The 26,934-nt window shown below is 44.2% G+C and overlaps 1 protein-coding gene across 1 annotated transcript in view; it reads right to left on the bottom strand.

Annotated features, from left to right (window-relative positions):
* Positions 1 to 25,167, bottom strand: part of MYH9 (myosin heavy chain 9) — an 88,972-nt gene extending 63,805 nt beyond the window's left edge. The window contains exon 1 of the mRNA XM_053253466.1: positions 24,961 to 25,167. The gene's annotated coding sequence lies outside the window, so the exon portion shown is untranslated. The remainder of the gene's footprint in view (positions 1 to 24,960) is intronic.
* Between the last annotated feature and the right edge of the window lie 1,767 nt (positions 25,168 to 26,934).

Here is a 26,934-nt window from a genome sequence, read left to right as displayed (position 1 = left end):
AATCCTACACGTTTCCCATGTGTGCACACAGCTGTCACTCAAAGAAGCTCTGCCTGTCTTCACATACCACAATGCCAATAGCACTTCATGCTGTTACTCCAAGCTGCCTATTCAACGAGCTTACACAATTGTTGTTTAACTGAGGCAAGACTTGCACAAGTCCATAATGAGGATGTCGAGTTCCCTTTATACCATATTTTAGTAAACATGGATTTTGATATTACCAATAAATTACGTGCTTTAGTGACAAAGCTTATATTCACCTAAGTATGTACGTATTTACAGTCAGTCATGGTAATGATGCATGGCCTCTGCTTTTGTTGGAAAGTATAAGCAAGAGTCCTTTGGGGTTGCATCAAATACAGCTAGATCTCTAGGAGTAGCTCTAATAAGAGTACATGTTACTTAAAAACCAATCAATTAAGTCATCGTTTGAGAATGAGTCTAAAAATTTCACGTTTTCGAGTGACCCACCACGCTTCCTGGTGACCAGGCACAGGGATAGGAATAAGCTGCCCATCTGCGGCCTGACTAAGAACCCGAGAGAGAACTGGTGGCTTGGAGCTTAAAGTCTGGGACTCAGGAGCCAAAGGGGCAGGGAGGGGCGAGTGGAGGGGGGGGGAGTGAAGAACCAACAACAACAACTTCAGTTCATTGCATTCATAATTGTATCAAGTCTGGCAAGGCAACAGCTGCACTCTAAACCTCCACTACACAGCTCATTGCAAATGCAACTTCCAAGAATCTAACTGCTTGCCTTTTTTGGCCATAATTGAGTAGGACACACCAGAGAATGAGAGCTTCCAACAGAATTAGATTTTTCAGGAAATGATGAAACTGAAAGTAACCAAACTAAAGAGCTCCATAATCAGCCTGAAATATTCTTATTCCCTTAGGCCCTTTCTGCTTAGAAGGATTCTAACACGCTTTTAGAATGCCTCACACACTTCAGAGAAATAGAAAAGGGTGCTGTCTTTTGAATAATGATCTTCAGGGTTCATGGCATAGCTGTCCTTTCTTGCCCCTTCTACAGCCTTAGCCACTCACTACCTGCAACAGGGAATTCTTGACCTAGACAGAGAACAATTCCAGCCATGTGCCAATCTGTTTCCCGTTGTCCCAGTTTTAAGGATCATTACACTTAAAAAGGCCAATATAACAATGATTTTCACCAAGGGCATAACCAGGCCAGACAGCCTGTCACATTTTTAGTCTCTCACTGTCCCAGTAGTAATGTTCACACATCTCATTCATGATGCACACTTCCCCTGCATGCAATTGCAGACTCTCTTTTCTTGCAACACTGACTTTGTGAAATTGCACCTGCAACTCCATCCATCTCCCATTAAGCCATCATGCCAAAATGCATTCCCACAGGCAGGCAGGGAACTTGGACAGATGGGTTCAGTGTTTACTAGAACAGTGGTTGACACACAGATCCAAGAAACTCTAGAAGCTTATTGGAGACTCTAGAATAAAAGAAGGCTGTAGCAGGCTGAAGGCAAGGAGCAGGAGCTCTTTCACAGGCTTCCTGCTCAAAGCAAGAGAGGACTGGAAATGGGAGGGTCCTGCTCCTGCTGGGAAAAGCAGCTGGCCTATCAACTCTCAACAAGTTCTATCTAGGAGCAAGTTGGTTAAGGATGATCACTTACACCGTGTCAGAAAGGCAGCTTGCTCATCATTACCCAGGCATTGACCCTACAATGGACTGCCCCAGAACTGCACAGAGTGCATGCCAAGTTCATGCAGATGACAATGAGAGCCAGCATAGCGTAGTGGTTAGAGTGTTGGACTAGGACTGGGAAGACCCAAGTTCAAATCCCCATTCAACCATGAAACTCACTGGGTGACTCTGGGCCAGACATGCATCTCTCAGCCTAACCTACCTCACAGGGTTGTTGTGAGGATAAAAATAAGCATGTACACTGTTCTGATCTCCTCGGAGAAAAAGTGGGTTATAAATGTATTAAAAAAGAAAAAGGACCCAATTAGCATTCTTCCAGATCCATGCAAGCACCTTAGAGGACTCTCCAGGACCTACTTCAATATATGTGGCTTCTGTGGCAAACAAATGAGGATGTTACTTGATGATAGGAAGTTTGAAACTCTAGAAGGAGGAGGAACAAAGCACTTATGTTGAGTAAATGCAAGAGTATAAAGAAAGACCTAATAATGAAAAAAGGGTGGGACGATGGCTAGACAAACAGCAGAAAACCAAAGAGTAGGAGATTTTTTGAACTTCCTTTGTAAAAAGCAGACGTTTTTGCATACAACCACCTTCACTCTGTTGCACAGGAACTCGCACAAGGACGAACAAGGATGTGGGACAGGTTTCACCACAAGCAGCAGCAAACTGACGAGAAACACTGGTGGTAATTCACACTAAATCAAACCTCTTGTCCCTTTGTGCTCCCATAACTAGTAGGCCCAATGTAGTTCTTCAGATGCCTAAAGAAAATAAATGTTAGTACAGTTCCTGATCTTACCTAGCACTAGAAAAAGGTGATTTGTTTAGTATGAAGTACATATTGGGAAAACACGGAGAAACCAAAGACTGCTTTAACTTCCATCTCCACACGATTTTTATCTGTGCAGTGTGGTATCATATTTCATCCATTCTTAAATGTTTATTATATGATTACAGAAACACTGTTCGAGTACCCTAATCTGCTTGTTTAGAAACAATGGGGTGTATTGGGCCTTTTGTCAGTCAATATCACGTTCCTGGAGACTAGATTTTGATTAAGAAGTCAGAATATATCTGGGCAAAGATGCAGATCTTCATGCTTGCTCCAAGCAAGTGCTACATCCAGAAATGTTCTTAAGAACATAACAGCCCTGCTGGATCAGGCCAAGGCCTATCTAGTCCAGCATTCTGTTTCCCACAGTGGCCCACCAAATGCCTCTGAGAACCCCACAGGTAAGAGATGAAGGAATGCCCTCTCTCTGGCTGTTGCTCCCCTGCAACTGGTATTTTGAGGCATCATGCCTCTGAGGCTGGAGATAGCCTATAGCCATCAGGACTAGCAGCTATTGATAGACCTGTCTTCCATGAATTTGTTTAAGCCTCTTTTAAAGCTCAACAGCAAAAGTGCTGGGCAGTGTTCCCTCTAACAGGGATTCCCGGATGTTGACTACAGCTCCCAGAATCCCCAAGCAAAAGCTATTGTAGCTGGAAATTCTGGGGGTTGTAGTCAACAACGTCTGGGAATCTCTGAGAGAACACAGGTGCTGGGCAGGTAGTCAACCCCTTTGATGTGGGAGAGGACAATGAGCTTTCCCGGACCTCTTGCTACAACAGCAATTTGTGGGAAACTTGTGCTCTCTCACACTAGCTCTTACAGTACAGAAGAGTGTTTTATAACTAGGTTTGCTCTGGCTGGATAGCCCCTACCACCAGAGGGGTTTTGCTTTACATCTAGAAGCAGCTTTGAGGATCCCAAGGAACTAGCCTTAAAAGGGGGAGTACAGTGGAGCAGCAGGGAAATGGTTGACTAACAAGCAGAATGTTGCTGGTTTGAATCCCTGCTGGTACTATATCGGGCAGCAGCAATATAGGAGGATGCTGAAAAGGCATCATCTCATACTGTGCAGGAGGCGGCAGTGGTAAACCCCTCCTGCATTCTACCAAAGACAACCACAGGGCTCTGTGGTCACCAGGAATCGAAATCAACTTGACAGCACACTTTACCCTTACAAGCAACTCAAGCAAGCATCCGCTTTGCATAAAAGCAGAAATCCTGTCAATTGATCCCATATTTACTTACTCAAGAGCAGTATAGCAAATCCAAAGTTCTCTCAATACAAGTTGTGCAATGGGGAAAGAGAGAAGTAGCTACATCATAGTCAAGCCATGTGTGTAGGCATAGCAAAAGCTGGTTAACACAATTTGCAATGGGAGGACACACATAAATGCAGCCTCTGGAGTTTCTGTTTTTGACATATGCCCCTGGATGGTTATTGTGCAAATTTCTTTTTTGCCAGCCTGCCAACCTTTAGGAAAGGCAAACACTTTAGGCTCAAGATAATTCTTTTTAGACCTGGAGCCATTATATGTAAGAAAGAGCTATTGCTTTATTAATCAAGTGCCTCCCAAGCTGCAACATGTGGAGTTTAAAACCAATATTAAACCACAGCATGTTACAGACTCTCAATTCCCTTTTGTGCAAAGACATTCAGTGCAAGTGAGCTACAAACATATAGCTTGTGCTACTGCTGGTTTCCCCATGAAATAGGCAGCACTTGCCACAAAGATCTTACACAGCTGAAGAGTACAGGAAGCAGAGTCCGCCCACTGCCATATACACAAACAGCATACGCTGCTTCTTGGCTTCTAGCTTCCTTTCTCCAGGCATGAGAATGCATGGTGTGCACAATTGCCCTTCTTCCTCCACTATATAGCCATCCCCATTCCTGGGGAGGAGAGTGTGTAGGAGCAGGGGAGGGAGATGCCATCGCTACCACATTCCCTTCTTACATGAGCCAGAGAACTCACTTAGATGGCTGGAGCTCATTATTATTTTGATCATTGATCATATTTGTACACCACCCCAAACTTTCATCTCTGGACGGTTAACAATAGCATAACACAAGTTAAAAACATATACAAAACATATACAAAAACTTAAAACAATTTGACAATTTAAAAATAAACCAGAGATTAAAACCTAAACGTTTTTAAAAGCTGAGAAAGCTTGGGTGAAGAGATGGGTCTTCAGATGTTTTTTTAAAAAATAGTCAGAGATGGGGAGGATCGTATCTCAGCAGGGAGCACATTCCACAATCTCCAGGCAGCAATTGAGAAGGCCCATCAACGTGTGGCCACCAGACAAGCTGGCCTCTCCAGATGACCTCAATGGGTGGTGGGGCTCATAAGATGTTCTCTTAAATACCCAGGGCCTAACTCCTAACTTAAGGCAGCGGGTGGGAATCTATTATTGCAAGACTCTCATGCTCCTCCCCAAGCAACCAAACCCTAATTCACAAGTAGGAGCTCAAACTGAAAGTGCCATACACTACGGAATAAGTACTGTGAATCATTAACTTATGTACTGACCACCAGGATGCTGCGTCAGTGAGTCACCAAACTTTTCTATTTATAATAGACTGGCCATGCAACTGTCCAGGAAGTAGGAGAGAATTAGGGCAATTATGAAGTAACTTCTCAGGCACTGGAAAACCAGGCTGGCAATTCACTATAGAATGGTTTCCAGAGTGGTCCATTCTTGCCCACCCTCCCTCACACTCAGACTGCTGCACTAGGTCAGCCATGGCTTAATATGCAGCATTTATCCTAGGCCCCCCTCTGCAAGGGCAAAGTGCAGCCCTGAGCAGGGTAAGAAAGAATGCCTGTCTATGAACCTCTGAAGTAGCAAGCACCAGGTAGTTGTCTGGCAGAGTGATAGCATCCTGGCGGGTTAAAGATAAAACCATGCCATGAGCTGAAGCACAAGGGACTTTTAGAACTGGGAGGCTGGTGGCCTAGTATGCAGTAGGCCTCTTGACCTATTGGGCTAGTGCCAAGTCCCCGTTTCCAAGGTGAGAGAGGGAAGAACGACACACACCTTGGTTTCACCCATCACCATCTCCCCTGACTAGTCCTAGTCATGCATACTGTATTAAGACAGCTGAATGGTGGGGGGGGAGGAACGGGACATCCCACCCTACAGTTCATCTGCATAGGATACTGTCTTAAGTTAACATATTTTATTCTAAATTTAACTAAGTTGCATCTCATTTATACAAAATCATTTGTTTTATAATTGTCCCCACTCCCTACTACACAATTACTATAAGCAGAAGTTTCATGTTCTCCCTTTTAAAATTAAAAAGATAAATTCAGAATCAATCCATTTCCTTACCCTACAAAAACACAGATTTTATTTTATATTTCAAAAGTGTAGAATGATCAGATTGATCTGCTTTACATGCCTGGCTCACATACACTATCACAGTACCTGTTCCTAGGAAGCTCTTTACTCCGAGCAAGCAGGAGATAAATGAATAGGGAATCCACTGTCCTATACTGACCCTGGTCAACTGGACAGAAGATGGCTCCCTCCATTTTACATTGGGAGCATGAGCTGGTCAAGTTAAATAGGAGCACCAGAGCAGACCATTAGAAAAACAGGACAAGGAAGATGAAGTTGCTAAAATCTGAAGCTGCAGTTAGATCTTGGAAAGTGGCTGATGCACATGGGACAGCCCAAATTTATTCTTCACCCAGAAAGAAATAAGCTCTCCTTCTCCTCAACATCCACTACTCAGCATTGTTTAGAAAGCCCTGTGTAACGTACTCAAAGCACTTTCAGCAATCCCTACCCCCACTCTGTAAGAAGGCAGGCCTTGACCAATTTCCTTTGGATCAAAAAGCCAGACAATGGCCACTTGACAAAATCATGGACTTAGTGACAAACTTAATGGAAGGGGAGGGTAAATTAGCGTCTTTGTATTCTCTTTACAAGTAGCATACTTGGAACAGAAAGAGGTCTGCCAGGAACAAATACAGTGTTTTATTAACGAACTCTACCTCTGAATAACCTAGTCTAGGTATCAGAGCTAAGTTTCTAGGTGCCATGCCTCCCTGGTGATTGGGATTTGTCAAACCCTGCTGTAAGGAGATCAATTTCTCCCTATTTTGAAATTGGGGAGTCAAGACAGAAAAGTAGTCCAGCTAAGGGCCAAAGTAGACACAACAGAAGAATTGTGTCACCGCTGAATCTCTATAAAGCAGGGCAGTTTAGAGTGTTGGGCTGGGACGCAATGCTAAACGTCTTTTCCCACATGCACTTCTCCCCACTGGTTTTTGTCTTGGTGGGGCTCTGTGACCAGAAGTAACCATCTGCCACGAGAAGAACAGGAAATGAACCTTTAGCCAATGTTAACAGTCCCGCGCTACCTGCTTGATAGGGATTTGGCACAACCCGAGTCATGCTACCGAAAAAGTTCATGGCCGAGGCAAGATCTCCTAGCTCACCTGTTCCCCACTGCAGTTGCATCATGGAGTCACACTCTGTGGAACCTGCACAGCTGTATTGGGGACGTTATTTACTGAACTGAGCCGATGCTCTTTTCTGCAAGTCTGAACTTAGGGCATGCTCAAAGAAGCCATCTGCACCACATGAACGTACGTGTTGGAAGGGGAAGAAGAGGCATTATGATCCATTCTACCTTTTAGAGAATCCAGACAACTCATTTGATGCTTCTCAGCAGGACTTTTATCATTAGATTTTGTAAAGCAAAGCAAAATTGCTCTTTCTTGTGTGAAAATGTACATCCCACCTTATTTCTAAGCCAATTAATCCATATTTAAAACAGTCATACCTGTGAAAACATTAAAACGAACTTTAAAAGCAGCCGATAAAGAAATAAGTTCTAAAATGAGTATCTGATTTAAAAGATGTTTTGGATGTCTGGAAAGAGTCAAGAGCTTGGCCCTTGGAAAGAGCAACTATTCAAGATTTTAAGAACATCTGGAAAATAGTGTTCTCTGCCTGCAACATTTCTCCATAACTATTTGTATTGCCCTCTTGGCCCAATGTTTACTTTATCAGTGGTCACAGCATCGCTTTTGGGACTCTGCCATTTCTCAACAAGGTCAGCACACCAAGTTAAGAGTGTAAGCAGCAAGACTGCTGAACAAAAGAATTTGACTTTGGATTGGACTAGAGCATGGCATTTGAACACACCTTGAATAAGGGTCAAATATTAAGCCACGCAATGTTTCCTGGCTTAAGCCTCATGTTCTTGGTAATAGGCAACAGCACAGCACGCCTCAGGCATGTTGCTGAAGAATGAGAAGACATTTTCAGTTGTATATCCTCTTCAGGGAAATATGCCAAGTTTGTTTTTGTTAACTTTGACTGTTAAAGAATCCAACAGACCATCCCACTGGCTGCAATGAAAGTAAAAGTTACTGAGTGGCAACAGGACCCAAGTGGTCCATCTTGGTGTAGGTAGCAAATGTGAAGTCTCACTGCAGAGTACTCCTACTGAAGTTTATAATGCTCCCTTTGGGACAAAGTAGTTTTCAGAGCTGTATCTCTTTCTGGAACTAAGCTTTTTCAAAGCTGCCAGAACATGGTTTGCTCCAACTACCAGCAGCAAAAGAGCCATAAGATGTAATTATAGAGCAGATGCTGCCTAACTCGTAAGTGCAGTTGTGAGTAGCTTCAGCAACGGGCAAGGTAGTTCAAATGAACAATGTAATGATAATGAACTGAGAACTACTTGCCTTTCAGAATTTCACAACCCGATTCACTGGGTATACTCCTGGATGTGCATCCTTGGAAGGAGAGCTGGTCTTGTGGTAGCAAGCATTAATTGTCCCCTTTGCTAAGCAGGGTCCATGCTGGTTGCATTTGAATGGGAGAGCACATGTGAGCACTGTAAGATATTCCCCTGAGGGGATGGAGCCACTCTGGGAAGAGCATCTAAGGTTCCAGGTTCCCTCACTGGCATCTCCAAGACAGGGCTGAGAGGGACTCCTGCTTGCAACCTTGGGGAAGCCACTGCCAGTCTGTGTAGACAATACTGAGCTAGATGGACAAATAGTCTGACTCAGTATATAGCAGCTGCCTATGTTCCTAAGTGACACACCCAGACACTTGCTCTTAAACCTGAAGTATGCAGACTGCTTCTAGAAATATCTACTGCAAACGTTTCTATAAGCTTAAATGACCTGAGTCCCTGTTGGGAGGAGGAAAAGCACACTATACTTTTGACATCAAAATCTATTTCTGTCTTGTGTGCAGGACTCTTTTTGTGAAGGGTACAAAATACGAAACATTTAGAAGTTTAGAACCATTACAATCAGTTTTACTAGTAAGAAAGTATATTAAACATTTTTAAAGGATTTGGAAAATAAAGCAAGGGAATCCAGTGGCAGGCAGCAGGACCTGGGAGACATTGGACAGCCAGCAGCTGAAATGCCAGCAACAGGAAGTGCTCTGCTGCATACCCCTGTTGCTGTGGAAACCAGGCCCCAGCCACCACCTCCTTCACTCTTGCAGGAACTGAGAATTCCCCCATATGACCTCCTATCATCCCAGCACAGTTGGTGGGGTGGGCACAGCTAATGGTTAAGCAATATTATTTCAACCATTTAGATATTTCATGTATTAAATGTTTGTTATTTACAGCCCTAGTTTCTGTAGTAAGTGCACACACAATTCCATGGTAGTTCAATCTCACAGTTGAGCCCCATGTGCTCAGCATATAGGAGGGGTTACTGCTGTTCCAGATACTTGTGCATCATCACACAGAGGACTCAAAGCAGAGAGAGAGATTTGCTGCAAGCACTAAGCTGAGGCAGTGATTAAGTGAGAACAACTTGTCTTTAAAATTATGAAATGAGAAGTACTCTCAGATTAGCAATATCCTGTTGGTAATGAAGCCAAACACATGTGAGCTCCAGGCAAATAAAGACTGTAATAGCTGTCTGAGGACACTGAATAAGGGAACGCCATTTTCTAACACGGGTTGAAGACTATAGCCTTCTATGATCGACTAGGTAATGGGTCAGATTAAAATTCTGCCCTCAGATGTAGCCATAGTTGCCCATTTTAAGCCAGACTTTGCTTCAAAGAAAGATTTTCTTTTTCTTTTCCACACAGGCCTTGTGAGGAACAGGACAGGCCTTGACAAATTTTCTTTGGATCTTGGAGCCAGACAATGGACACTTGACAAAATTACTGGACTTAGCAACAAATGTTGTGAAGGGGCAGGTAAATGGGCTTCTCTTTATCCGCTTTACAAGTAACATACTTGGAACAGAAACAGGGCTGCATGTGACAAACATTTTGTATCACTTTCTCTGAATATCCTAGTCTAGGTGCCAAGGCTAAGTTTCTAGCTGCCATGGCTCCCCAACACCTGGGATTTGTCAAGCCCTGTCACAGAACACACATAAGCTACAAGCATTTAGACGCTGCTAAAAAGAACTGGTAGAAAAATATGTGATATCGTTTATTAAAGCAATTACTAGTTTAAAGCCTCTTTCTATTGGGCAGAGAGAGACAAGAGCTCAGAGTCAAACTCTTTCTAGGGTAGGATGAAGCTCAAGTGTACAACATGCAGTGGTGAATTGTCACACCTCACGCTGCAAATACTAAGTCACTGAGAAACATTAACTCCATGGTTAATGCAAAGCAAATTCTGCAGCTACTTGAACTATGTACGCAGGAATATGCAAGTCAGCAAGGAAAAAACTGCATCTATCAAGCACATTTCCCCAATTTGCATATTTCATTTATAATCGAGCATCTAAATTTATTGGCCATTAGTGTGACTGCAAGGCAGATAAGTCGTGTCATTCTCTGTAAGAGAAAGAACGAATAGACAAGACAGCTAGAGCACAAAAAATTCTGCCATTTTATACCCAAGCCTTTTGAGAATAATGTCACATAGATATATATTATGTCCAGACTTTCTGAACTAAGTAGAAAGTTGTATGAAAAGGATCAAGGGTGCACAGTTCTTCCTTTGCTAGGCAGGATCTGTCCTGGCTTGCATTTGGATGGGAGACTACATGTGAGCACATTCTGCTCTAAGATATATCCCTTAGTGCAGGGTTTCTTAACCTTGGGCCCCCAGATGTTGTTGTACTACAACTCCCATCATCCCCAGACATGGCCTTGGTGGCTGAGGATGATGGGAGTTGAGGTCCAATAACATCTAGGGGCCCAAGGTTAAGAAACCTTGCCTTAGTGGATAGGGCCATAGCTCAGTGGCAGAGCACCTGCTTTCTATGCAGAGGGCCCCAAGTTTACTTCCTGGTACTTCCAGGGAGTAGGGTGTAGGACTGGGACAAACCCCTGCCTGAAACCTTGGAGAGCCACTGCCACTGCCAATACTGATTCCTATCAATCGGTCAGTCTTTATTACAGTCATAGGCAAGCATAAAGTATAAGGGTGATTACATGTTGAAAGTGAGCGTAGATAAGAAGTGATTACATATGGAATGGTACTCAAGTTAGATAATACTACTAAAAATAGTAGAAAATACACCAGAAGCAGCCACCTAATGGCATAGCAGGGAAATGACTTGACTAGCAAGCCAGAGGTTGCCAGTTCAAATCCCCACTGGTATGTTTCCCAGACTATGGAAAACACCTATATCGGGTAGCAGCGATACAGGAAGATGCTGAAAGGCATCATCTCATACTGCGCAGGAGATGGCAATGGTAAACCCCTTCTGTACTCTACTAAAGACATCCTTGCTGCTGGAGAAGCAGAATATCTAAGCCCATCACTGATATGAAAGTTCGGGACCCTGCTGAGATAGGTTTGGCACTCAATGTCTATAATGTGATGCTTGATGGTGGCTTTCGCCTGGTCATAACCCATATTAAACAAGGTCATGGGGGAAATACCCAGGGTAGCTATTTTTGTCTCAATTGTCCAAATCCAGCTAGATTGATAATCATTGCATAGGGTATACTGATTCTTATGTTCCTACGTGAGACTGCTGTGAGCCATCAATTCAGCCAGCTTGCTATAATATAAAGGCTTCATTACAAAGGCATCCTTAGTGGGGGAGGGCAAGAGAATGGGAAAGCAACTGACCACTCCTGCTATTGCAAACCAGTTGCAGAGTTAGGCCTAGGACATGTTGCACTCTAGAGTAGAGCTGATATTAATTAGCACAGCTTAGTGTACAGGAACTGGTGAATGGAAATAGCATCTAATAGTTGGGGGGGGAGGGTTGCCGAGGTGGTTCTTAGTTTCAAACCCCATCTTTAGCACACTTAAGCTCAACTGGCAGCAACCCAACACTTAACGAGTTTGGAATATCTTATTCCAAGCTAAATCTAGCCTAGTATGCTCTCTGCAACTGTTGTTTCCTATTACCATGTGTGCAGTACATGCCTTCTCAGCAGAGGAAAAAGACAGCATGCCCACAAGGAAAACATTCCAGAAGGAGAACACATTCTTCATGACCACTCAATAGAGTAATCCCACTTAAAGACGACAGTGGTGGCTTAGGAGTCTCCAGCCCATCCCTGCTGCTCAGAGAGTTTGGTTTTCAAGTTCACCATGTCTCCCCGGGCAACGGGATCTTCAGGAGTCACAGGACTCCAGGACATTGCACAAGATGACAAGACTAAGGGGGTGGGGTGGGGGGAGGAACTATGGGGACTCAGCAAAAAAGCCCAGAGTAATGCAGACAATAGCTCCCCAGTATGCTACAGATCAGAGCCAATAACAAAGCTAGCTCTTGTTGTGCCACAGGTGGCAAAAGGGATTGTCATTTATATGTGAAGGCAAGCTAAAAGGAAGGCTGCCCATTCCGTCTGTTTCGCAGGCAAGAGCAGGGGTGGCCCAAGGTATCATGGAGCCTGAGGAGAGGTGCCAAATGCCAACTAGCCTCATGCCCTTGATGGGGGACAAGCCCCTTTAAAAACCAACTGCGGCAAGCTTTGAAAGTGGATTGAGGGAGGGGAGGAAGGGAGGTTGCTGGCAGCCTCCTCTTCTCTCCGTATGCTTCTTGCAAAGCTTGCAAAGGTCAGTTCGGTCCTAAAGGGCTGCTCTGATGGTGGTGGCGGCGGCATCTTGTCACCCTGCTGGCACCCAAAACCTGCTGCCTGAGATGACGGCCTCACCTAGCCTCACGAGAAGACCACCCCTGGGCAAGGGTGGGCACTGCTGAGCCTTTCCATTGACCACAACATCTCCCTCTATCTCTGCCTGCAGACAGCCCCCCCACGCCCCAGCATGGCTCATTTCTGATTTGAGTCCCGAAGGGGAGAAGCAGTATGAAAAAGGGGTTGCACAGGCAGGGTGAACTAGAACACCTGGACTAATGTGGGGACCACCATCATCGCATCCCCAGAGTCTTTCCTGCTAATTGGAAGTGTGGTGGAGAAAGGCAGCAGGATCCAGGGGCTTCTTCTGGTAGCCAGATTTGGAAAAGTCTTCAGTGAGAGGGAAGGCTAGTTAATGTTGCTGTTCTAGTAATTTGCCATAAGCCATCTTGAAGGCCCAAGGTGGGTGGAAAGGCAGGGAACCAATTACCCAAACACAAATTGGCATGCAGGTGGATTCAGCACCCTCTCCCACCACTTCATCACCAGAAGCCACCCACTCCACCTCTAATGTCTGAAGACACAAATCTACTGTCATGAATAGATCTGCCATTGCTCTGGGCAGAGTCTGAAAATTTTACCAGTGTTTTCCTTATATGTCTAGTGCCCTGCCCAATGTATTTTTATCATATACTAAACTAGCCATGACAAGCTCAAGAGCCCATTAAAGAAGATACAGAAGCAGAAATATGGGTCTTGTAATTCTGTCTGCAGCAGAAACAGACTACTTCTCATGGCAAAACTTCCCCATGATCAGAGTTTTGTGGCTACACACTGTTGCCTTTAGACAGTGTAAAAACTTCTCCCCCATTTCCTGCTTCATGATATGCTATATAAGGTCTGGCAAACTTGACTTTAAGTGGCACCTAGTTTCATAGCATCAAGCAAGCCTCAATCTCCTAGGAATTAGCCCTTTTTAAAATATTATTACTAACTGAGCCTAGTTATAGATGGCAACAATAACGATCAAAGTTCAGAAAGCCGTCACCCAGAATAGCAAAAGGGCTGTTGGGTAGAGCACTCCAACATCCCAATAGAAGTCTGCTGCTGTTTTGACCTCCAAGTTATCCCCAAGCTTATCAAAGCTTATCACCCATTTACGCAACATCTCCTTGTGTCATCCCCTCCACTTGGCCATCCTTGACCTGGGAGGCCCAGGTCTACAAGGAAGTGGCAGTCTAAAATGACAGATTCTCTACTCTGGTTCTCCTTAGACCCAAGTGCTGCTCCCATATCAGACACTGCATGCAGGTGTCTGATTTTTCTGCCATAAGAAACAGATAATATTTAGGGCAGGGCTTGACCAACCTTCAGGTGCCAGGGAGCCATGGCATCTAGAAATTTAACTGAGACACCTATAGTAGGATATTCAGAAGCATTTAATATTCTCTAAATAATAGAGATCTTTATTTTCTCCAGGCAACCCTGTTTCTGTTCTGTGCTACTTGTAAAGGGAATAAAGAGAAGCACATATACCCTCCTCTTCCACAATGATGTCATTAAGTCCAGTAATTTTATTTATGTATTTAACGTATTTATATATTGCCCAAAACTTGTATCTCTGAATGGTTTACAATAAAACCTGCAAGTGTCAATTTTGTCAAGTGTCCATTGTCTGGCTCCTAGATCCAAAGAAAATTTGTCAAGGTCTGATTTAGGGCAAGCTGGAGACAAGTTGTACATGCAGCCAGATATTGCAGTGACTGCTCCTGACATATTCACTCTTGCATAGTCATTCCCGTAAACACAAGCAAGTTAAAGTGCGAATTGCAAGCCTGTTCTAAGTAACTGGAAGCCACAGACAGCTTGAGGCACTAAACAAGAAAATGTTTGCAACACGGACTGAAGTCATAGGAGAAATGCAGCATTTCAGACATGCCTGTCACGGGGTAATGCAAACAAGGGCTTATCCATATGAAGTAGTGCAAAATTCCCTGACACTGCTCTCTCTCACTTTGGAAAAACAGGTTTGACAATGTTTCTGCATGCAGGTAGGGCCCATAATTGGGGGCGGGGTTTGGGAACTTGAAAGGAGGGGCAACTCCAGGCCTAAAGGCTCAGTTACTGCTTAATAGAAAAACTGGAGCTGGAAGCTAATTTAGAAAGAGTTGGACGGACTATTGCTTCGAGGACTGAGCAAGCCTTGAAACCTCCCAGCCTACCAGATGGTCACTGTAGTCTCCAGGCACCAAGAGCCAGCAGAAAGACTAGTAGGCAAGAGCACCCCCACACCCTATTTCAAAACCAAAGCCCCTGCTGTAGAGCCTCCTATAAGTAACGCCTCCTCCAATCGGGCTGCTCTCCTGTTCAGAGCGGCCCCTTGGACAGAAAGGAATCTGGCAGTGGCAAGGGCATTTTGGTTTCCCACTTCTCACCAAACACTTTTGGACCCTTCCCCCCCACCCCCCATCACGCTATTAAGCATGATGAGATTAGTAAAACACTAGCTACAACACAACTGAGGAGAAAGGACATGCAGCCTGAAGAACCATGGAAGCACCTGAGCAGTATGAGCCATATGTTGTGTTTGACACACAGAGAGATCATGCAAATAACTCTCAGGCAGCTTCAGGACTGTAGCAACTCTTCCCTTCACAGTAATGCAAAGGAAGCTAGAATACCTCTGCACACATCTGCCTTGGTCTTAATTTTAAGGCGTCAGATTATGCTGCAGAAGCACCACAATGCAGTCCATCAACAGTACTTTCAATTCAAGGAACCTTCTAAGACAGAAGTCATGGTTAGGGACATGGCTCAAAGGCAGTCAAACCAAGTAACTTAGCAGTTGGGGCTCAATTGCTGAGTTACTTGATTTGACTGCCTTTGAGGCAATTAGAACTTCTGAGACGGTCCCCTCCCCGCCACCATAATTAGTAGCTATTGCTATGAAGTGTCTATCACTAACGCAAGCTACAGGGCATCAGTATGTTGCGGTCAAACTCGACCCAACAACCCAGTTCTATGGGTTTAAACACAGAACTGCTCTGTTATGAGGATTGGACAAAACCAATAATTCAGAAAGAAGAACTCTTTGAACCAGTGCTTACAGTCCCTCCCTCAAGTATTTCTCAGCCATCCAGTGTCACTTCAGGTACCAGAGTTCTACTGAGAGAAGCAGACCCCAGCCACTGCTTTCTATACACTTAAGCACACAGAATGGAACTGCCATCACCATATCTAGTTTGGGCCCTAATCCAGGAGCAAACGGGAAACTGCTATGGTTGGTTGGTAGGTAGGCAGACAGACAGACATAGCGTGGTGTAGTGGCTAGAGTGCTGGACTAGGACTGGGGAGACCTGAGTTCAAATCCCCATTCAGCCATGATACTAGCTGGGTGACTCTGGGCCAGTCACTTCTCTCTCTCAGCCTAACCTACTTCACAGGGTTTTGTGAAAGAGAAACTCAACTATGTAGTGCACCGCTCTGGGCTTCTTGGAGGAAGAATGGGATATAAAACGTAAACATAAACAAACAAACAAACAGACAGACAGACAAAGGAAGGCTCTGATTTTAACCCATCAGTCAAGAAAAGAGTTCATTTGTTTAAAGTCAGAAGTTTCCTATTAAGAGTTACAGGTGGACCTCTTTATACGTGGTCCCGGCACCGACAGTTTCATGTATCCATGGTTGGGCCATATGCACCCAGCTTTGGTATACGTGGGTCAAAATTTGGGTATCTGTGGTTCCTAAGTGGCTGGAAATTACCTCTGAGGTCATTTCTGGCCAACATTTTGCTGATCAGAGCCATTTTGCGGCTCTTTCCTTGAAGAAAAAAATTTGTGGTTTTTCACAGAAAATCAGCACAATTGGGGGATTGGGGGGCATTGCTGCACAGATGGAGACCTGCAAAGCATGGCACAGTATATTTCTCCAATTTCTGCATTTTTATTGGGGGGCGGTTGGCCTTTTTTGTCCTCCAAGAACCTAACACCCCTCCAACCTAGGCCCTCCCCCCGCCATTGACTTAAGGTCTTGTTACCCGTGGAAGTTGGCAGAAACAGAATCCTGTGGATAATGAGGTCCACCTGTACTTCATTTGCATCAAGTGAAAGATATGAGTTCCTGTATCCCTAGATAAGACAAAAATATAGTTCATTCCAATCATAAGCTATTAGTTATTGTCAAAGAACTGTACTTCTTGAAGGTTTTTTAATATTAGACAAGCATCTCTAAAATAGCAAGTTTTGATACTCAGTTTATTTCTCCAATTTCTGCATTTTTATTGGGGGGGTCATATTTTAACAGGTCATATTTTAACTATATCTAGTTATTACCAATTCACCAAATACAATTGTAAGCAATTCTCATAGGTTTCACCTGGAACATCTAAATTACTCCATTTAAAATTATGTTCATTAGTGGAATAGAATCTGTCTTCCTATTTAGAGATGTAGCAATACACCTTACAGAGAAAGAGATCAGGCATGGCATTTCAAGAAAATCTCTCAACAACTGAAAATTGGCATTGGTGTCCACAGTTGTTTCAACTGTAATTTTTCCTGTCCAGGGAATCCAAGGTGGGTTGTTTTGTTGTCAATTCAAAATTAGTATTTATGCTTACCATTATTTTAATGCTTCATTAATTCCAGCAACTAAATTGCCAACTAGGGTTTTTGTTTTTAAGAGTTTGACAATACTTGTAAATAATAGGTCCTGGGAGACCCTCCAGGGGAAAATGCAATGGAAGGCTATACGTGGGAGCTTCTGAGCTGGGGGGGCAGATGGGCACTGAAGAAACAGGATTGCTGACAGATCTATTTAAGCAAAATAAGAGACAATATCTCAAGGTGCTATGAAGCACTTATTAATTTCAGCCACCAAAGGCTTTCTTCAGGGGCAGCTATTTATAGTGTTCCAAAGAGAATTCAACATGTAATCCTTTGCTGTCTCACTTGTTGAATTCTCTTTGGAACACTATAAATTGCTGCCCCTGAAGAAAGCCTTTCATGGCTGAAACACGTTGGGCTTAAATAAATGCTTCATAGCACCTTGAGATTTTCTCTCATTTTGCTGTTTGGCTGGGTGCTTCCCATTTATTTAGACCTATTTGAAAGTAGAGGAGCTTTCCGAATCCAATAGGGCCTTTGAGCCCTTGGGATCCCATTGCTCCACCTAATTCAGAGGGCAAACAGCATGTGCAAAGTATTGCAGCTCAGTGGAAGAGCATCTGCTTTGCATACAAAAAGAAAGTCCTAGGTTCGAGTCCTGGCATCTCTAGGTCAGGCTGGGAAATATCTGTCTGAAGTCCTGGAGAACTGCTGCCAGTATAGACAATATTAAGCTAGATGGACCACTATCTAACTTGGTATAAGGCAGCTTTCTATGTAATGTGGTTTCCCACACTTTAATTTTCAATGCAATTTAGACTACTGCAATTTACTCGAGATACATAAGGAAGCAAAGAGAGAGACACTACTAAGAACTTTTTTTTAAGCATATACAGCAGAAAAACATGACCATGGTTATGGTACAGATATAGCTCCATCAGCATGCTACAGTAGTGTTCTAGTTCCTGCTATATAAATCAGTATTGGAGGACTAACTTTTAGGGAGCTGGGGAAATGAACTGGTCAGGGTTTGATTATGGATTACTCCTTTAATAAAGTGTTGGTACAGACACTAATAATGTATTACTTTAAGGGGAAATACAGACTAGAGAAAAGTCTGCAGTAGCATATGTACGCAGTTCAGACTCAGGAAGCTCTTAGCCGCTCCTTTCCCAAACTTTCTGCAGCAAGAAAGCTACATATATCCTGTGGGGTGAGGTACTTAAAAAAAAAAAAAGAAGAAGAAGAAGAACCTAAAAGAATACAAGGTCACCTCTAGCCTGATGGAGCCAATCACCATCAAAACTATGTCATTGCATAGAACTATAGAACAGTTATAGTTCTGCCCCCACATATAGGCGCTACTGATCCTCAACACACATTAGATCAGAAAATACACTTGCCTAACTGTGCACAACAGGTCGTTTTCATATAAACATGGCCTCGTGAGATTCAGGCTATTCAGCCTGTTTATCCTAGGAAGGGTTCCTGCTGGAAGTATTATTATTATTATTATTATTATTTTGCGTTTATATCCCGCTCTTCCTCCAAGGAAGGAGGCTCTTCCTCCTCACAACAACCCTGTGAAGTAGGTTAGGCTGAGAGAGAAGTGACTGGCCCAGAGTCACCCAGCTAGTTTCATGGCTGAGTGGGGATTTGAACTTGGGTCTCCCTGGTCCTAGTCCAGCATTCTAACCACTACACCACGCTGGCTCTGCCCCAGGACTGCCCCAGTTACAGTTTAAAACTATAAAAAATATGCATCCTTTTAGAGTAGATCTATATTACTTTCCAGCCAAGCTCTAAAGCTCAGTTAGCAATCTATATAAAATAAATAAATAAAGAGAGAGAGTATCTATTATATATTTCATGGTACCGAATGGCTTACAGGCACATAATTCCTTACAGCTGGTCACCTTACTACCCTATCACGAAGAAATTCAGACAATGCCACTGCCTTGCATCAGGCCCAGGACCCATCTAAATCCAGCATCTTCCAAGGAGGATTTCACTAGGTGCCAGACTTTTGCCACCACATACAGCTGGCCACTGCTGAAGTGCCTGTACCTCCCAGAGCTCCTTTGACTAATTTTCACCCAGCTGAAGACCTCTCAACAAGAAATCCTTACAATCTTGTGCAAAATGGGGAAGGTACAGTTTTCTGTTCATATGCAAAAAACCTGATCAAGCACAGAACCGCACAGCAAAAGCTTTCCACAGATTAGAACAAGCTATGCCACATACTATTTACAGTTTAAGCATACGTGTGAATGACCAATTTTCATTGAGAGAGCTTAGAACAATATTATTCTGAAATATGGTAATCTGCCTCCAGACAGGACGACACAAGGACATTTCAGCCTGGCCACTGCTGCAGCATAAGCACCAAACTTCAAGGAAGAATATTTGCATCATCCCCTAGCCTGACAATTTCTGAGCTACCTCAACACCTGCAGCCTCCAAGTAGACAAAGCAAATTAGACTGACACACATGCAACTCAGGGTGAGAAGCAGACACATTCTCTTGGTACAGCTAGAAACTGAGCCACAACAATTCAGCGATTCCAGCCACAATGTCTTTGTATCAGTCAGAAAGATCAATGAACTCTACAAAGGGAGAGTAGAGAGAAGACTGGGATCCAAGTTGGCATGCTGAGCTGCTCCATTGCTGCAAGGGGGCTTTTAAGCCCCCTCTTCAAGCAACAACCTCTCCACATACCCCCCCAAAGCCCCCTCCCAACGTCAGTGTGTCTGCTGGCACGGCGGCCCAGCAGGCATACAGGACTGCAACTGGAAAGAAGTTTTGACCTGCCTAGGCATAAGCAGAAGTATTTTTCAGTGGGGATTATGCCCAATACTTTCCACCATTTAAGACAAGCTACAGCAGCAGCAGCAGTCAATCAAAATGTAGTTCTCTGCTGTTAAAAGAAAAAAGCCATGACAGACAGCCAATCTAAGCAGTACATGGAAGGCTGGGGTGGGTGGGTAAGAAAGAGTATCCATATGTTTCCAAAAACAGCCTCCTAAGAGCACACTTATGACAGTATTATGCAACACAACATCCAAAGGGTCCAAGTGTAGCTCTTAACTGAGGAATTCTGTGACCCTCAAGGGAACCCTTTCTGAAGTCAAGAGCAACTCCATACAAGGGAGAAGAGGAAAGAAAAAGGCCAGATCTACAGCTGTCAAGGCTGAGACAAGCATGCACCAACTTCTTTTTCCGCTGCAACTTTGACATGTATAAGTTAGCTACGCTCCCTCATACCCAGCCCCAAGTTCATGCCAAGATTCCTGGTGTCCATGGGATATGGTGCTTTTAGGTCACATGCTGCCCAAGTGCTCCGCAGCTATCAGCAGATAGCATGAAGAAGCAAACAGAAAAGGCCTGCACTGTCCAAAAAGCCTATCTTGAGAGAGGCTAGACAATTTAATAGATGTTAAGTGGGCATGCATATACACTCACTAGTTACTTACTGGTCCAAACTGAACTGGGTTTCTAGCCCCCACCCCCACCACTCTACAGATTTCCTCTCTCTTTAAAGAGGGTCGGGCTTGCAGCAATAACTCTCAAGAGGGGCAGCTTTTTTTGGTGTTCAATTTCAGCCATACCCTCTGTTCCAAGTAGTATATTTCATGGGTGGGGGTAACCTTTTAAGCCAGGTATCACACTATGCCGGCCCCCCATGTTCTCACTTCACTAAATAAATGTATTAAATAGAGACTATTTAAATGTCTTAAATAGAGACTGAGTCACACAAACATTATTGCACCCAAATTCATGCCATTGGAGCATGATAAACTAATCCTAAAGTAAAGTGTGCTGTCAAGTAGATTTTGACTCCTGGCGACCACAGAGCCCTGTGGTTTTCTTTGGTAGAATACAGGAGGAGTTTACCATTGCCTCCTCCCACACAGTACGAGATGCCTTTCAACATCTTCCTATATTGCTGCTGCCCAATATAGCACCAGCGGGGATTCGAACTGGCAACCTTCTGCTTGTTAGTCAAGCATTTCCCCGCTGTGCCACTTAAGGTGGCTGAACTAATCCTACAAATGCTTAAAACATAGGAAGCGGCCTTAGACTGAGTCAGAACATTGGTCCATCTAGCTCAGTATAGTCTACACTGATTGGCAGCGGCTCAGGTCTCAGGCAGGAGTCTTTCCAGTCCTACCTAGAGATTCCACCTGGGATTGAACCTTCTACATGCAAAACAGATGCTCTACCACTGAGCTACATCTCGGTCTTCAACATAAGCCAATTCCCAATCACCTGGAAGATCTCCAAGAAGTGGACTGAACCAATATATAACCAGTACATGCTGGAGGACCAATGCTGCAGCTTTACACTTGAACATCCACCGTGAACTATTTATTGCCTGTAGGTGACCAGGTACCTGTAGGTGACCAGAACCCTGTACAGGTGAAACTCGGAAAATTAGAATATTGTGCAAAAGTCCATTAATTTCAGTAATGCAAATTAAAAGGTGAAACTGAGATATGAGACAGACGCATTACATGCAAAGCGAGATAAGTCAAGCCTTAATTTGTTATAATTGTGATGATCATGGCGTACAGCTCATGAAAACCCCAAATCCACAATCTCAGAAAATTAGAATATTACATGGAACCAAGAAGACAAGGATTGTAGAATAGAACAATATCAGACCTCCGAAAAGTATACAGTGTACTGTGCTTGACTGGCCAGCAAACTCGCCTGACCTGACCCCATAGAGAATCTATGGGGCATTGCCAAGAGAAGGATGAGAGACATGAGACCAAACAATGCAGAAGAGCTGAAGGCCGTTAATGAAGCATCCTGGTCTTCCATAACACCTCAGCAGTGCCACAGGCTGATAGCATCCATGCCATGCCGCATTGAGGCAGTAATTGCTGCAAAAGGGGCCCAAACCAAGTACTGAATACATATGCATGCTTATACTTTTCAGAGGTCCGATATTGTTCTATTCTACAATCCTTGTCTACTTGGTTCCATGTAATATTCTAATTTTCTGGGATTGTGGATTTGGGGTTTTCATGAGCTGTACGCCATGATCATCACAATTATAACAAATTAAGGCTTGACTTATCTCGCTTTGCATGTAATGCGTCTGTCTCATATCTCAGTTTCACCTTTTAATTTGCATTACTGAAATTAATGGACTTTTGCACGATATTCTAATTTTCCGAGTTTCACCTGTATATAGCTCGAGAAACATTGTTTTGCATTAGCTCAATGCAGCTATTCTTAGTGCCAGTCACAGGCCCAGAAGGACAACCTGGATAGCTCTATAATGACAAGGGACCACCTCAAGAGAAGCTGTTTTCAAACCTATATTCAAAGCTTTAGAGAAATAAGCCAACAAGCATCAACTTCCAACACACAAAGGTGATATTTAATTGGCCCTAAGATACTTCAAATGACAAACCAATTATGTTGGCCTTCCATATAATTCACCAAACAAGTCAGCAAGTATAGAGTTTGTCCCAATTATTTCATTTCAGTTGAATATACAAGCATAGTGCCATAGTTCCGGGCATCAAGCGCATGAGTCAGACAGCTTTAGCCTGTGCAAAGGTTTGCAGTTTCCACTCAAGTGCAAAGATAAGTAACTACAATCATTTTTCAGTGACTAAGTCACAACATATCTTTATACAAGCAGTAACTGATTACGCAGTTGTTACTTTGGAGTCAGTTTTGTCACACCTATGCTTAAGGGAAGAAACTACATTTGAAAAAAAGTTGTAGGAGTGTGTTAATCCAAGAAGTAAGGTTCACCAACTTTTATATGACTTTATGCTAACTAGACTCTTCTGAAGAAAGAAGGGCAGATGCTACCATCTTTTTAACCACAATATCTTTTTACTTAAATGGCTGAGACAGCAGTCAGTTTCAGAAAGAACATTCAGGTACAATAATTAGTCAATCAGAAGCATACATTAAACCCTCAGCCTGTTAAAGCTATTTGAAACAGTAATTTTCCTGCATAACCTCCTCCTCAATTATTTATACAAGGGTCACTTCTGGTTGGATCAGAGATTAGGTTTTGCAAATGCAAGTCATTCCTATACACCTGCAATGCACAAGTGTGACTCGGAGAGACTTATGAAATCCTTAATGCATTTGGGATGTCATATTAAGTGTGTCAGCAAGTCAGACCTACAGGTTACTATATCACATGCTAGATTTTCCCATATAGGCACACACAGGAATAATGCCCTCATCTAGGAAACTCATTCCACATTAGATGGGGCAGTGTAAAAGCCACCCAACAAAAGGATGTATTTCTTTTGCTCTACTCTGAATTGTGTTTAAATTCAGAGTAGAGCAAAAGAAATGCATCCTTTACCAGCAGCAAGAGGATATTTGTAGATACCAACAGTTTTCTTAAAGCATCAACTATACTTTTAAACTAGCAAGCTACATCACACTGTTTAGAAAAGAGGGGGCCAACCAACACCACTGAGCAACAGGCTCCTATTGGAATGTGAAGGACCTCTCCTAATGCAAGACGATGTTCTGGTCTCCAATGCCAGGAAGACAAGTTTGAGAATAGCAACAACCCTCAAAGGGAGCAAGGCAGAAGCTACACGTTTAAAAAAATCCTTGCCTCACCCGATATAATCAAGAGCAGACTCAACCATTCCCCATGCAAGACAAACAGCTGTCCAATTAGAATGTTCTCAAAATAATGAGTCCCCAAAACAATTGCCATTATTTTATATTTAAAGGGCAGACTGTTAGCTACCTGCAATGACAATAAATGAGTTGCAGTTTTGCATCCGATTCCCTCCCTCCTCTTTTTTAACGTGGGTGAGCAAGATGCCCACTGCCACTACAGACTGTAGGGCTGCACGGATATTTGCACAGGCAAACCCTAATCAAGCAAAGACAGGCATGTTTCATGGCTTTAAGAAGAGAGAAAGGTGGCTGAACAGAGAGAAAGAGAGAGTGTTTGAGGCCAATGCGATAATGGGAGAGTTGAAGGCTCTACAGGAGACGGCCTTGCAAGCTTCGTCTTGTCCCGACCCTCCCTCCTCCCTCTTTCCTGGCTTGACTAATGCAGCGCCAACTGAATGAGGAAGTCGAGCTCCGAGGGCGGAAGCCAAGCCCATTGCAATGTCTGCAGCAAGACTGTCAGGCTGTGACTCAGGCGCGAATCCTGACAGCTGCCAAGCAGCCCTCCTCCTGCTGCCCGTTACTTCCAAGGAAGAAGGGGCTTAGAAGAGCATGAGAAAGACGGAGGGAGGGCAAGAAAGCCCCTTGACCACCGGGTGGCGGGAGATTTCCTAACCGGGGCGAGAGAACGCAAGAGACAAGCAACACAGCGTTGCAATGCACCGCCGCCCAGAAAAGGGTGAAAGGGGGAAGAGAAAGAAGCGCGATCAGCTGCTGCTTCTCAAAAGATTGCAGTCTGGGCGATGCTCTCTGCAGGGTGGGCGTTTTGTTTTTGCTTTTTTTAAAGTGGAGTGGGGTGGAGGCAGAAGAGACACCAGACAGAAGGGTGCACCAAGGAGGAAAAGCAGAAGGAACATTCGCCTGGCCCTGCGCGTGGAAATGTGTCTGCCCCCCCCCCCCCGCCCCAGCACACTCCCCACCCCCAGGCAAAGAGGCATCAAACAATAAAAAGGCTGAACCTTCCAAAAGGCTGATGCCCCCAAAGAGGGCAAAGGCAGCTCCAGCACGCTTGGCAAGGGAAAGAAGTTCGAGAAATCAAACCACACCCGCCCGCCTCCCGATGAACTCAACCCGCCGGCGCCAAACTGAGAACCAAGCGTCATCTTCTACGTTTCCCGTCTCACCCCGCACCGATCCCGTGCTAGGACTTCACCTGAGTCTAGCCAAAGGCTGGGGGAAAGCTGCCGCCGCCGCGGCTCCTGCTCTTCACGGTGTAGAGTAGACTCGGTAACCGGCACTTTCGCAGAGAGTCCCAGCGCCCCACCCGCCGCGCTGCTCTAGCTTCAAAGCCTCTAACTCACCGGCAACAGCGAGGTTTCAAGCCGGGAGGGAGCGGCCGCGGCTAAGGACGGAAACACCCACTTGCTCTACTGTTAGCCAATAGGAAGGTTTTTCTCTGACTGAGGTGTAGTTTTAGCCAATAGCGGCTCAGAGAACGGGCGGCGCTTCTCCGGAGGAGGTGTAAGACTTTTCCCATTTTTTTAATCTCCTCAACTGGCGCCCCAACCCCCGCTCTTGAATTAGCCCGCCCCCTGCTCATCACTTTGAGCGCAGCCAATAGACCTTCTGTCAGGAAAGCGCATAGATTGACATGCTCAGCAACCAATCCACGGATGACAGAAGGATCGGGCTTGAGGCGTGGCAGCAAGAAACGTAAATGGTGGGAATTGTGGAGAAGGAAGGGCTGATCCATTTTGAAGTCCAATCCACTTTCCCTGGACAGGAACCAGACCTTGTACTCACTCGCCATTCTAATTGCCTAGTATATATTTTCTCAGAAGTAAATCCCACTGTATTCTGTAGAGTTTGCTCCCAGGTAAATGTGCATAGGGTTTCAAGTAATAAATAAATAAATACATAAAACCAAGAAGGTTTGTGCTGTCTGTTTTCTTTTGCTCCTGCCTAAGTGTGCAATGAGTGTCTAAGTAATCAATAAAGGGCTTGTGTAGCCTGATTTATTTCCAAAATCCATCTTGGTCAGCAGCTGCATAAGCAAGCACCAGATTCAACCTGCTTTGTTCACTTTCACTGGTCATGCAAACTAACAGAAATATTACCTATGAAGTTTGCACTGCCTGTGCTGTTCATAGTAATGAAACAATCTAGCCTAGTGTCCTGCACTGAGCAGTGGTTAGACTAGAAGACCTCCAAGGCCCCTTCTAGCCATAGAATTCTATGATTCCGTGTGTCAGACCTCTAGGAAAAGAAAATATAGGCTGTAATTCAGTGCCAACCTCAGGTTTGTGGGGCACTGCCCTTGGCCAATGCCTTCATTGCCTACCCCCTTAAGCAGGGGAGGGGTATTGTGTTCTATCTAGTTATTTTTTTGTGTTTTGTTGTTTGGATGTTTGTCCCAGTGGGGATCCTGTAGAGAGGGTGGGGAGCGGAGAGGGAAAGGGAGGAAAAGGAGAAGGAGAAAATTGAGATGTTGCTCGATGATCTTTTAGTTAAAACTACATAAGTTTTCTTTATATGTATAAGAGAAGAAGCTATAAAAGGGGGCAGTACAGCTGAGCTGGTGGCTGCCTCTTTTAAAAAAAACACCATATAATACAATGCTCCTGCTCCCATCATTGCATCACTGGATGCAACAGCAAAGTCACAGTGCTATTGGGAAAGAAGATGTTAGCTGCCAGTGTGGCTTCTGAAGAGTGTCCTAAGGCACTGCCACTAAGGTAACCCTCCTCCAAATCCTTGTGGGGACTTACTTTAGTGAGAGCAGTAGCGGCACAGCACACTGGCAGTTAACATTTCCACTCTCTGTAATGCAGTCTTTTTATCACCATTGCTATGTCCACTAATGCAGCAGCACGGATGGGGGCATTGCAATATAGAAGGCTATCATCGCTAAGGTCAGCTCCAGAAACACATTTGGGAGGCTTATCTTGGCCATAGCTTCTTGGCAGCCCCCATCTTTTTTACCATGGCCTCAGAGATTGGCCATGGGGTCTTTGATGGCCCTTAGCCACTGGTCCAGTGCCTAGGTTGGCTGACCCCTGACACCAGTCCTGATGCAAATGCTATGTCCACTTATCTAGGACTAGATTTTATTTAACTAATTAAACATGCATAGGATTCAGCTGCATTTGTTCAGTAAAACAAACGCAGAACCCAATGGCTAATGTAC

Source organism: Hemicordylus capensis, chromosome 5 (genome assembly GCF_027244095.1).
Source record: "Hemicordylus capensis ecotype Gifberg chromosome 5, rHemCap1.1.pri, whole genome shotgun sequence".
NCBI classification, from domain to species: domain Eukaryota; kingdom Metazoa; phylum Chordata; class Lepidosauria; order Squamata; family Cordylidae; genus Hemicordylus; species Hemicordylus capensis.
This window is presented reverse-complemented; position numbering and strand designations above follow the sequence as displayed.